The sequence below is a fragment of the Chrysochloris asiatica genome, unplaced genomic scaffold (assembly GCF_000296735.1).
Source record: "Chrysochloris asiatica unplaced genomic scaffold, ChrAsi1.0 scaffold00180, whole genome shotgun sequence".
In the NCBI taxonomy this organism is placed as follows: Eukaryota; Metazoa; Chordata; class Mammalia; order Afrosoricida; family Chrysochloridae; genus Chrysochloris; species Chrysochloris asiatica.
Genome location: NW_006408698.1, coordinates 1,087,315 through 1,101,074, shown reverse-complemented (window position 1 = coordinate 1,101,074; position 13,760 = coordinate 1,087,315). Strand labels below are relative to the sequence as shown.

Here is a 13,760-nt window from a genome sequence, read left to right as displayed (position 1 = left end):
GGTAACTGGGGCACTTTGGGTTTTCTGGGCTGTTGCTTAGGGTTCTGGGGAGTTTTCCGGGCAGATATACTAGGAGTGGTGAAGAACTTGGGTCCCGGCTTTTTTGGAGTCTGCCTCTGGTCTTTCTTCCCCAGAGCAGAAACTGATTCTTCTGCTGTCACTTCTCAGATTCTTGGCTTCTTCCGGGGGTGGGGGATGGCTGTAGCTGAGGCCTCTGGCTCTGCTGGGCCTGTAGCTGGGGAGCTTGGCTCTGTGGCTTTCAGGGTCTCCAGAACAAAGGAGGTCTTTCTCTTCTTCCTAAGAGGAGTGTTGGGACCAGGACTCTTTTTTTGGAGACTTCTTTACTATGGCACCCTTGAGCATCTCTACATGTTTGTTTTGTTTTGTTTTGTTTTTCTTAGCAGGTGTTTTCTTCATTGGCACCAGTAATGGAATTTCATCCTCAGAATTGTCACCTGCTTTCAACTGGGTTTTCACTCTGTGGCTTTTTTTCTTCTGTACGGGGGTCTCCGCCTTCTGTGATCCGACACTCTGGATTTCAGCTGTATCCTTCTTTTCTTGAGTCCGTGCTAATTTAGCCTTTGCAGCCTGTTGCATTTCTTTTTTTCTCCTTTTCTTCTCTTACTCTTTCTGTATTTTCCTTTCATCTTTTTTCTTCTGGTCATGAGTGAGCACTTGTTTCCCACCCAAAGAGCTGATATATGAAGAGAATAAAGGAAAGGCAAATGATTTATCAGTTTTCAGGTATAAGAGCTTCACACTCTCCCACTTCTGTGGCAATTTTTCTGAAAAGTCCTTTTGTGACTGCAACGATGTTTTCCACAATGTGTTGCATCTTCATTCCAGTGTGACCAACGCTTACTGTGCTGCACGAACCATTTTTAGAGATGTTCAGAATCATTCTGCCAACACAGCTATTAATCTCTCTTGACAGTTCCTTAAGGGTCCAGGAGGTTCACACATGCAGGGACTTTCTCTCTGAAATAGAAATGTTTCCCTATAATTGAAGGCAGAAGCCTCCTAATTCTTACATCAGTCAGGAAGAAGTCAAAACTGCCCAAGAGGCGGAGATTGGATTCACAGGGTTTATATTCCTGTTTCAAAGTTCGGAGAGGGATAATATGAGAAACGGTTTTAATTTTATCCTTTTTCAAAAGATTCCTATAGCTCAGACGTTAAGTAGGGCTCATTCCTGGTAAACAGATTTCTGTTAAATCTAATCAAATAGCATGAGGCAAAGACAGTCTTTCTTTGGGATTTTCCACAACACCACAATTAAAAAGCAAGTTTCATTCTCTTTCAAATGCACTGCATTCACATTTTTTCTGGACTCTGAATGTGCTAACAGAGCTTTTACTGCCATTTTAACCTGTATTTTGTTCAACTCCAGCCACGGCTCCTTTGCAGTCGGGGGTCGCTGAAGTTGCAACTGAAGCTGGGGCTGAGGTTAGGGCTGAAGTTGAGGCCTCCATACCGTCTCGTGTAGAGGTCCGTACCGACCCACCAACGAATGCATTCCACTCCAGGACTCCATATTTTGCAGTACATATGCCTAATGCACTACATCTTTGATTTCTTTAATGATGCTTCCATGAATGTGGATTGTGGATCCAAGTAAAATGAAATCTCTAGCAACTTCACTCTTTTCTCTATGTATCATGGTGTTATTTATCAGTCCAGTTTTGAGGATATTTGTTTATTTTACATTGAAGTGAAACCCATACTGAAAGCTGTAATCATAAGTAAGTATTTTAAGTCCTTTTCACTTCGGCCATCAAGGTTGTATCATTTGTATATTTCAGAATGTTAACGAGTCTTCCTCTGATTCTAATGACACCTTCGTCCGTCATATAATGGAGATTCTTTAAATGTTTTCTTAGCGTATGGATTGTAAAAGAATGGTGAAAGGGTACAGCTATCTTGGAGCATACCATTCCTGATTTTAAACCATTCAGTATATCCTTGCTTTGTTGGAATGATTGCCTCTTGGTCTATAAACAGTTTTTTCATGAACACAATTAAGTGTTCTGGAATATCCATTCTTTGCAGTGTTATCCATTCTTTGTCATGATCCACACAGTCGAAAGTCTTTGCATAGTCCATAAAACACATGTAAACATATTTCTGGTGTTATCTGCTTTCAGTCTGGATCCATCTGTTGTCAATAACGATATCCTTATTTCTACATTCTCTACTGAAACTGGCCTGTTTATGTACTGTTGCAACCATTTTTTAAATATCGTCATCCAAATTTTATTTGCATGTGATATTAATGATATTTTTCAATGATTTCCACATTCTGTTGGGTCATGTCTCTTTGAAATGGGTACAAACATGGGTTTCCTCTAATTGGTTGGCCTCATAGCTGTTTTCCAAATGTCTTGATGCAGATGAGTGAATGCCTCTATCACTGCATAGAAATGTTGAAAGATTTCAATTTGCATTTTGTCGGTTTCTAGAGCTGTGTTTTTTGTCAATGCCTTCAGTGTAGTTTGGACTTCTTCTTTCAGTTCCATCAATTCTAGACCATATGCCATTTGTTGATATGACTGAATAACAACCATTTATTTTTAGTACAGTGACTGTGTATTCCTTCCAGTTTCTTTAGTTGCTTTCTGTGGCATTCAGTGTATATATATATATATATATATTTTTTTTTTCCCCATAGAATCTTCCATGTTGAAACATGAGGCTTGGATTTTTTCATCAGTTCTTTCATCTTGAGAAATGACTAGCATGTTTTTCCCTTTTGGTTTTCTAACTCAAGATCATTGCACATTTTATTAAATTACTTTACTTTTTATTCTCAAATTGCCCTTTTTGAATTTTCTGTTCAGTTCTTTTACTTCTTTATTCATTGCTTTGGCTTTAGATTTTCTATCCTCTATAGCAAGTTTCAGTGTCTCTTCTGACCTCTGTTTTGATCTTTTCTTTCTTTCCTATCTTTTTAATCATCTTTTGCTTTCTTCCTGTATGATGTTCCTGATGTCATCCCACAACTCTTCTGGCCTTCACTCATTAGTGTCTAATGCATCAAATCTCTTTTTGAAATGGTCTCTAAATTCATGTAGGATATATTCAAGGTCATATTTCGGCTCTCACGGGCTTGTTTGAATTTTCTTCAGCTTTAGCCTGGAGTTGTATATGAGCAACTAATGGTCTACTCCACATTCTGCCCCTGGCCTTGTTTTGACTGGTGATACTGTGCTGCTCCAGCATCTCTTTCCACAGATGCAGTAAATTTGATTCCTGTGTATTTCATCTGGTGAGGTCCATGTGTTTAGTATTTTTTAATGTTATTGAGAAAAGGTATTTTAGTCATTGTTGTTGTTAAGTTCCGTCAAGTCGATTCTGACCCATAGCGATCCTGTGTAGGGTTTTCAAAGAGCAGCTTTGAAATGACTCTGCAGTTTGACACATTATTAGACTGATAAAATTTTATCATGAAATCTCCAGCATCATTTCTATCACCAAGTCTATATTTTCCAGCTACTGATCCTTACTCTTTGTTTACAACTTTTGTATTACAGTCACCAGTAACAATCAATGCATTCTGATTGATTTCAGACAGAAAAAAATGGTTTCATTCAATTTTTTTCTTCAAGTTCATTACCATTGGCTTTAGTGATTGATGTGTCATTTTGAATAAAAGTTGTAATGTTTGGTCTTTCTTGTAGGTGCATGGATATTAGCCGTCACATACAGCATTATACCTCAAGATGGATCTTGAAATGTTCTTTTTGATAATTAATGTGATGACATTTTCCTTAAATTTGGCATTCCAGGCATAATAAACCACATGATTGCCAAATTCTAAATGGCCAATACCAGTCCATTTCAGTTCACTGATGCCTAGGATATTGCTCTTTGTGCATTCCATTTTATCTTGAAAATTTTCAATTTTTCTGGATTCATACTTCGTACATTTCATTTTCTTCTTATTAATGGATGTTTGAAGTTTTTTTTTTTTTTTTCTCAGTTTGAGTTGTGTCACATCAGGAAATCAAGGTCCTGAAAGCTTTTTTCTATACTTTGAGCAAGCAGGACTTCTTCTTACAACCTGGATAATTCATCTTCAAAAGTAGCTTAACTCTCCTTCTCCCTCATCTGTCTTAGTATGGGAGATAACCATGGCTGACCCTGGTGGTATTTAAAATACCAGTCACATGGCTTTCAACGTAACAACAACATGCAAGCCAACTCAGTATGAAAAGCTAACAGATAAGTGGTGGTATGTGAAATGAGGAATATATTATTATTATTATTATTATAGCATATAATTTATTTTCTAGTACACAGTAAACAAAATAATTCTCCAATGACAGCAGCACTCTCTTATCAATTCTTCTCATACAGAATTGGGTATAGTGTAAGCAATTTGTTTCTGGTGAGGTTTCTGATGATCAGGAATCAAGACACAGAAGCCCAAAAGGCAAGAGACCTTTGTAACCAACATCCTCAAAAACAAGACATAGCATATTTTCCTTTCAAAGTAAAGGATAAGCAAGCTACCAGATCCTTACCCATAAAGCATTTTGCTGTGGGATGATCCATGTTGGCTCTAAGAAATTCTTCTCTACACAGTTCATTTCAAGTGGAACGAGGAACTAACTAGAAAATATGCAGTCTTAAATGTACGTTGGAAAATTCAAGGATGAAAAGTAGCACTCTACAACTTATCTTAAAAGAAGGAGCAAGTTCCAGGAGTTTTTATTGTTTGAATTCCAGAACACACAAAATCTATCAGGGAAGTCCCCAAGGAAGTGATGATGGCCATGCTTCAATTACTTGTCCTTTGGACCTTCATCTTTTAAACACATTATATTTTCTTTTTATAATATTAGACATTTTTTTCATGAAAGCAATCCAAGTGTGCATAAATAAATGCTTTGTCTTATAATGCTTCCCCCACGTTCCTTTAAAGAACAAAACGTACTAAGTCTTCTGATAACTTATTTGGATACAGTTGCCCCATCTATAGTTTTAAAAACAGACTGGAATGTGATCTTACCAAATCATCCATGAACTATGGCTCATTCTGTTAAATCTTAGGTACCAACTCAATTGATATTGTCAATAGTCTCCAAAATGTGAGAATGGTAACTGTGTTGAAAGAAACTGGTAGGGATCTTTAGCAAACTGAAGACCATTGGGAAACTATGCAGAGACAAATCTTGTTAATAAGATACCAGCACCTTCAATTAAAGCTAGAAGAATGCCACCTGTCGGGGACCAGCCTCAACAAACTTATTAGGGGGCTCACGACGGAGATGTGGAGTCGGCAAAAGAAATCACACAGAGTCGATCGATGGTTTGTGCTGAATTCTGATTGAATCTTTTTTACTTAATTTTTTTAGCTCCTTATATACCATTACAATACACCATGATCTCATAATAATCATATACTTTAAAGTACAATCTATGCTGTCATTTCATTTACCTTTGATTCATGAATCTTCTAGTTACATCAAAGAGCTTCCTTGTACTTCTTGGTGACTTTGTGTTTTTCATAAGTGACTTTTGTTATTCTTTAATCTTCCTTAAAATGTCAAGTTAACCTTAAAACATGATTCTAAATCTTAACCACCTATTATTTTCTATAGATTCATTAATCACAACATGTACCTAAACATTATTTTCTATAACAACTGAAAACACAGTTGTTTCTCATGATTGATTAAACAAGAAAAACAAGAACATAAAAAAGCACTTAAAGTTTTGTAGTTAAGAGTAAATGAAACAACTTCCTTATACTAACAACTTTTCTATTCAAAACATCTAGTTAAATTTCTATCTATGATCTATTACTATTCCCTCAGCCCTTAATTGTGTCTTAGCTAATTTTCTAGAGGTCTTAATGTCCCTGACCGAACCTACACAGAATATTGATTGTAATCTTAAACTTGAATTGGCAAAATTTTAGCTGGTGTGGTTTCTCTTAATGGTGAAACTTATTGTTAATGTAAAAAGCATTCTTTAGGACTCCTCATAATTGAATATGGTGTGAAAATAGCTAAATGTAATTTTTTAAATCTCTAATATGATTATAAAAAAGCATATGATTATAGAAAAGCCTACCAAAAACTTTCATAATAAAATCAAGAAAAGATAAAAAATGAACTATTCATAAAAGGAAAAATACAGGAAAAATGGGGCCCTCGCATAAGAGGTCTCCTCGGGGCCTTGCCTTCAGGGGAGACTCATTGTGTCCTTGCTTAACAATGAGTCCTTCATGTGTACGGACCCCATCATTAAGTTCCTTGATGGCATGGCCTCCGCCAGCCACCCATTGCAGCTGACCCAACCACTCCCACTGGTCCATTTTTGCTGCCAGTATAGCTTCTGTTAAGTCACCGCTTGTGATGGAGTTCTAGGGATATTCTTTCCCTCTTACTTGAACCATATGACAGTAAATCATGGAAAACAGACCTGTCTAAACTGAAAAACTGCCTCCCAATTGTGGAGCCCTGGTTGTAACAGCTGTCAAACTTCCTTGTAGACTGTGGTTGACTTCCACTGGAGAATTCCAAAAACCTTTGATTGCTTGAAAAATACCATCACCTGTGGTACCCATCATAAAGGCTCACCACAGTCATCCACACAATTCTGGGCAAACTCGAGGAATATATTATTCTATCACAAGAAACGTTTTTTAAGAAATCATAAAGCCAAATATCTTTTTGTTTGTTTGTTTCAATGAGAAGATTATATATATATGGAGCTCTAGTAGCATAGTGGTTACGAATTGGGCTGCAAACCTTAAGGCAAACAGTTTGAAACTACCAGCCACTCCGCGGGAGAAAGATGAGGCTTTCTACTCCCATAAAGATTTACACCCTCGGAAATCCTGTACAGGGTCGCTATGGGTCGGAACCGACTCAATGGCACTTAACAACAACAACAATTGTTTAATAGTGCACCAGTAATTGGAAAATACACAATCAAAACAAAAAAAAAAAAAAAGAAAAAAGAAAACTCATCCTGTTTTTGTTCCCTCGAATGAAGCCCTTGAGCCCTTGATATCAACCTTTTTTTTCTGACCGCCATCACTCCCGACATTTCTTGGGCATGATTTACTGTTACAGCTTCTCAACACTGAACTTGGCTTTTAGAGTCTTCCTTTCTAATTCTTCCAAGATTATCCCCAGAAATATGATTTTCATCTGATTACTTACTATTTAAATGCTTAATATTGTTTAGCATGATGGGGCTGTTGACCCATTGGTTTATTTTAGCTCAGTTATATTTCACCTTTTTCTGACTATGGTAGCCCCAGAAACCCTCTGTGTTACCCAGGGTCACTGTGAATAGAAATAGACTCCATAGCACCTAACAACCTCAACAGCACTCAGGACCAGGCAGCTTGGTACTATGTTGTTGTGACTATTATGTTTGTGTTAGAAGGAGATTGGGAAACTCTTGAAAGATCACTTGTGTCTCTTGAATTCCCCATTCAGATAGATAGCATTCTTGAATCATTTTGAGTAGAAAACATACCTTGGCAGACTTTAGAAAACCCCAAAGAGATACACAATTTGTTACCAGATTTTCCTCAGTTTCAATTCTGCCAGGGAACTGAAAAATCTCAATGTCTTTGGTGTTGTTGTTGTTAATTGATGTTGAGTGGATCCCAACTCACAATAATTCTGTATAGGGTTCCCCAAGAACAGGTAGTGGGTTTAAATCATGTGTGTTTATCAGTTCCATACTTATCTTATAGTGCCACACCAGGCCTGGTTGTGGTGGTCATTGTTGTTGTTGCTAAGTGCCGTAGAGTCGGTTTCAACCCATAGTGACCCGTATAGGGTTTCCGAGGAGCAGCTGGTGAGCTTGAACTTCCGATCTTGCAGTTCAAATGGCTTTACATTCCAGCTCATTAACCCACACATTAGGAACCATAAAATATGTTCTGACTCATAGTGATACTGTATAGGGTTTTTGAGGTTGTAAATCTTTATGGGCACAGAAAGCCTCATCTTTCTCCTGCTAAGTGACAGGTAGATTTAAATTTCTGACCTTGCAGCTAGCAGTCCATCTCATTATCCACTACACTATTATGTTTCTTTATATCAGTCCTATCACATATCAATTAAATAATCTATTACTATAATTTTCCAATTGCTGTTGCTAGTATGTGCTGTCAAGTAATTACTGACTCATTGTGAATCTGTGTAGAGTTTGCAAGGAGTATCTGCTGGGTTTGAAATGTGGACCTTGTGGTTATCAGGCCAGTGCTTATACTGCAGTGTCACATAAGGCCTCTTTAATTATTTCACAATATTGAGGGGAAATATGCTTCAAATTAGGTGGATACAGTCAGCATCGTATGTATTTAGCACTCCTTGACTCCCTTTTTCTTTAATAATTAAATGGTATATGTGTTGTTGTTAATTTCCATCGAGTCTTTTCAGAATTATGGTGGCCACCCTGTATAGGCTATAAACCATTGTGGGAGCAGAAAACCTCATCTTTTTCTCTAGGATTGACTCATGTGTTTGAACTTCTGACTTTGTTGTTCATAGTCTAATGCTTATTCTACAAAGCCACCCTCCTCCCAAAATGAAAAGTATAGTTGTATAGAATATTGTGTTAGAAAATCAGCTTTTATCAGGATCAGTATGTAAGCACAATTAACCATTGCAATTGAACTCCCTCTTCAACATGTTTTAGGACTGAGAAAGGAATGACTTTTGGTATATTACAAGCATTATGTCTGAAAAGGATTAGTGTCCTGCAAAACCAGAGAAACACAAAAAAACAAAAAAATGGTGACACACTGACACAATGTATTGGTGCATTAAATCTACCTTGCTTTAATACATAAATATTTTCTTAATTTCCCTTTTTCTACAAAAATGCAAAATATAAAAGTAATATTTGAATATTATTACTGAATTTGATACTCAAAGCATTATATAAAGCTGAGAATATTATTTTAACAAGTGACATTACTAGCATTTCTGCTTGTGAATCACTTATGTTCAATATATATTTCGGTTGTGATTATGTTTAATTTGTTAGATTTAGTACTTCTTTACCTTTATGAATAGCTTTCTACAATATTGTTACTCTGAAATAGAGTGATAAATTTTTACCATTGCAATGTGTAATATACTTTAGTCAATAAGGAAAAGAGGGCTTATACTAATCATAAAAATGGAAGGAATTATGATCATCTTGTCTTTTGATAACTGGATGAATCATAGTTTTATATAAAAAGCATGTTTTAAAATTTATTTACATAGCAAATGTAATTGGAAACTGAAGTTGTAGAAGAAATCTTCATGTGAAACTTACTTTGGAATAATTACAACCAAAGATAGTGAATAAGACATGAATTTATTCCTATCTTATTATAATTGGCATTTGATTGTGAATAAGGTCAGGGGTTTGAGCCAACCAGCCGCTCCTCAGCAACCCTACACAGGGTTACTACAGGTCAGAACTGACTTAATGATACTCAACAACAACATAATAATAATTTGCAATGGATTTTAAGGCATACATTCATATTAAAGAGAATGTACAAACCAGTGATAAAATGGGGAATCTGAAAACAGATGGGTGATTAATATCTGACTTAGTTATCGTTATTAGGTACCATATAGTAGATTCTGAGTCATAGCGACTTTATGCACAGCAGAATGAAACACTGTCTGGTCTTGCACCATCCTTACTATCATTGTTAAGCTTGAGCACTTTGTTGCTGCTGCCACTGGGCCAATCCATTTCGTTAGAAGACTTCCTTTTTTTTTTTTTTTCTGGCACTCCACTTTACCTAGCATGATATCCTTCTCAAGGGACTGGTCCCTTCTAATGAGATGTCCAAAATATGAGAGACTAAGTCTTGCCATCGTGGCTTCCAAAGAACATTCAGGTTGTACTTCTTCCAGCACAGTTTAATTCTTCTTTTCAGAGTCCATGGTAATTTTATATTCTTTTCCAACACCATACTGCAAATGCATCAATTCACCTATTTTCTTCCTTATTCACTGTACATCTTTCATATGAATATGAGGCTTTTGAAAATATCAGGGCTGGGGTCAGACACATCTTAGTCCTCAAACTGATATATTTGCCCTTGGACATTTTAAAGAGACCTTGTGTTGCATATTTTCCTAATTCAATACGTCGTTTGATTTCTTGATTGTTGTTTCCATGAGTATCGATGATAGATTCAAGAAAAATGAAGTCTTTGACAACCTCTATCTTTATTCCATTTATTATAGTGTTATTTACTTTCCAGTGGTGAGGATTTTTGTTTTCTTTATATTGACATGCAACCCACATTCAAGGTTGTGGTCTTTGCTCATCATCAGTAAGTATTTTAAGTCCGTTTCATTTTCAGCAAGCAAGGTTATATCTTTTACATATTGCAGGGTGTTAATGAATCTTCCTCCAATCTTGATGCCACCTTCTTCTTCACATAATTCAGCTTCTTGGATTATTTGCTCAGCATGCAGATTCAATAAGCATGGTGAAAAAATACAACACTGGCGCACACTTTCCTCATTTTAAACTTGATTTAACAGACTCAAAAATCTGAATACAAAGATGTTAGTAAAATAAACTGAGAAAGTGATTGAAGTTTAAGAAACTGATAACAATATGCATCTCTGGCATTTGGGAGTAAAATTGACCTAAAACCAGGAGGGTAGATTCAAAAACCAAAAATAAGCTTTAATTTCTCCTACCTTATTCCAAAAAGGCAAAACTTGCATTTCCCCAGTTCCAACAGAAATATGATTCCCTAGAAAGGAGTCAGGGTGTGGTGCTATAGTATAAGCACTAAACTGGTAACCACAGGTTGGTAATTAAAACCCTATATAGTTTGGCTCCTGATCAGTCATGAAGTACAATGCTTTAAGTGATAGGATAATATATATGGGCCTACAGGGAAGCCCAGTTAATACCAATATTATTCAAATTTATGCACCAACCACTAAAGCCCGTGAGGATGAAATAGAAGAATTCTACCAACTTCTTCAATCTGAAATCGATCAAACATGCAATCAAAAGTGTTGCTCAGTACTGGTGATTGGAATGCAAAGGTTGGAAGCAAAGAGGAGGGACCAGTAGTTGGAAAATTTGGATTTGGCAATAGAAATGATGCTGGAGAATGAATGATAGATTTCTGAAAAACAAATTATTTGTTTATTTCAAATACCTTCTTTAGATAGCATAGGAGATGAATATACAAATGGACTTTGCCAGCTGGAACACATAGAAATCAAATTGACTACGTCTGTGAAAAGAAAAGATAGAAAAGCTCCATATCATCAGTGAAAACAAGGCCTAGGAAGACTGTGGAACAGATCATCAATTACTGATATGCAAATTCAAACTCAAGCTGAAGAAAGTGAAAACAAATCCACGAGAACCAAAATATGACTTTGAATTTATCTCACCTGAATTTAGAAGTCATCTGAAGAACAGATTTGATACATTAAACATTAAAGACCTAAGACCAGAAGAGTTGTGGGATGACATCAAGAATATCGTTCATGAAGAGAACAAAAAGTCATTAAGAAGACAAGAAAGAAGGAAAATGTCAAAATGGATGTCAGAAGAGACTCTGAAACTTGCTCTCCAGCATAGAGATGCTAAAGCAAATGGAGGAATTGAAGAGGTCCAAGAGCTGAACAGAAAATGTCAAAGATCAGCCCGAGAAGATAAAACCAAATACTATAATATAATATGCAAAGATTTGGAATTAAAAAACCAAAAAGGAAGAACAAGGTCAGCATTCTAAAGCTGGGGGAACTCAAGTAAAAATCCAAGTCTTGATTTTTGTTATTGAAACATACTCTGGGAAAATTATTGAATGATGCAGAATGCATCAAGAACAGATGGAAGGGGAGACTTCTGGAGCTTCACAGACCAGGCTGCACAGGTACGCAGGCTCGGGAGAAAGTAGGGGGTGGTATCACAAATTTGGGCCCCCGCCTGGTAGACAGACAACTTTTGGGCAAACATAAAACATTAGACTTCAACTTTATGAACTGGCTTTTTTGAAGGATCAAACTATTGAGAAGTTACGAACATTTATAACTTCTACCCACCTGCTCCGGGCTTCTACCCGGGGACGGCCCCACCCACTGCAGAACTTAGCAGGACTTGAGCAGACCCATTCTAAGGGGGGACGCTCTCAGAGAACTAGCGGGGCCACAGGAACCAACATAGTCCATCCCAGGGGGGTCCTCATTGCCACATTTGACATTACCGGTGTTTATATAGGACAAATTGGGGGCCTCAAGGCACAGGGAGACAAAGAGAGGCATTTTAGACATCATCAAAACCAGATCCCATCTGCCTACAAGCACCAAGCCTATCCCCCACTTCTTCGGCCTAGGCCAGCCCTCTGCCCAGCCTCCTAGCCTTAGGCCCGCTCATCAAAGCATCAAGGATTGGGCCAGCCCAAGCTGAGTAGCAGCTTAACACCAGTAAAAAACCACCCCTGCTGTGGTTTAATCCGCCAGACTGCAAAGCCTTTTGAATTGCAGAAACTGGTTCTAGCTCAACAACTGCTATTGGAAACCCTATACTGGGTCGCTGTGGGTCATAATCCACTCCACAGCATTTCAACATGTAGCAAAACTCAGAAGGGCCTGAAACAGAGTAAGGACATTAGAGACTTACTTAAGAACCAGGGAGGTCAGGGCTTGGTGGTGGCTAGGGTGAAGGCATAGTGTAGGTCGCTGTCAAAAATAACTCAGAATTCCAGGCAAAAAAGAGGCAAGACAGAGCTCCAAAATTCGGACCCACAGAGATAGGAATAGTTTAAAGGCTTGAAGACTTATAGGCTGTGGAATTTGGAGCAGAGGCGGAAATTGCGTACCTTTAAATCCGCTGGCCAGACTCAGAGGCCTGAGCCCACATCCTGGGCTAGACAAAGCGGCAGGACTAAATAGGGGCCACAGAGATACCATAGAAACACTCCGCAGGAACATTTGGGGGGAGGGGGAAGGTGCATGGTGTGCTTTGCTGATTTTGGGTGGTTCCGATCTTATTTTTTTTTCTTTGGTGTCGGGAATAGATGCGCTCATGGTTTGCCCACATACATCTAGGTGAATGGAGGTGGGGGCTTAACCGAGTGGACAAGACCCACCCCCACCACTGACGATTTCCTCTGCCAGTAACTCACACACTCAGACAAAGCTGAGATGCGGATTTGGTCTGCCTTTCTTCACTGGTTTGAGAGGGAGCCCAGCGTAGTGCTGTGGGTTAAGATGCTGCACTGCAAATTCTTTTGACAAAGGCCAGTGGGACAAGGCCAGTGGTTCAAGCTCACCAGCCACTCATCAGAAACCTTATACAGGATACGCGGATGTGTGTCCTATTTGGTCGGCTTACAATCACTGGTTTGAGAGGAGTCCCATTATAGCACTGTGGATTAAGGTGCCACTTCAAAGCCTTTTGAACTGCAAGGTCGGTGGTTCAAGCTCACAAGCTGGTCCTCGGAAACCCTATAAGGGAGACGGGGATGTGCGTAGTATTTTGTCTGCTTTTTTTTTTTCACTGGTTTGAGAGGAGTCCAGCACAGCACTGTTGGCTGAGGTGATGCAATGCAAAGCCTTTTAAACTGTAGGGTCGGTGGTTCATGCCCACCAGCTGCTTCTTGGAGACCTATACAGGGTCACTACAGGTCGGAATTGACTAGACAGCACCTAACAGCAAGGAGAGGAGGGCAGAAGTGACTGAAAGAGAGTTAGGACTTTAAAAACATACTTATATTAAGCTACAGATATTTATTCTTTATT

General features: G+C 38.1%; 1 pseudogene; it reads right to left on the bottom strand.

Annotated features, from left to right (window-relative positions):
- Positions 1-297: 297 nt before the first annotated feature.
- The window catches only part of LOC102839511, a 38,134-nt pseudogene continuing 24,671 nt past the window's right edge, over positions 298-13,760 (bottom strand).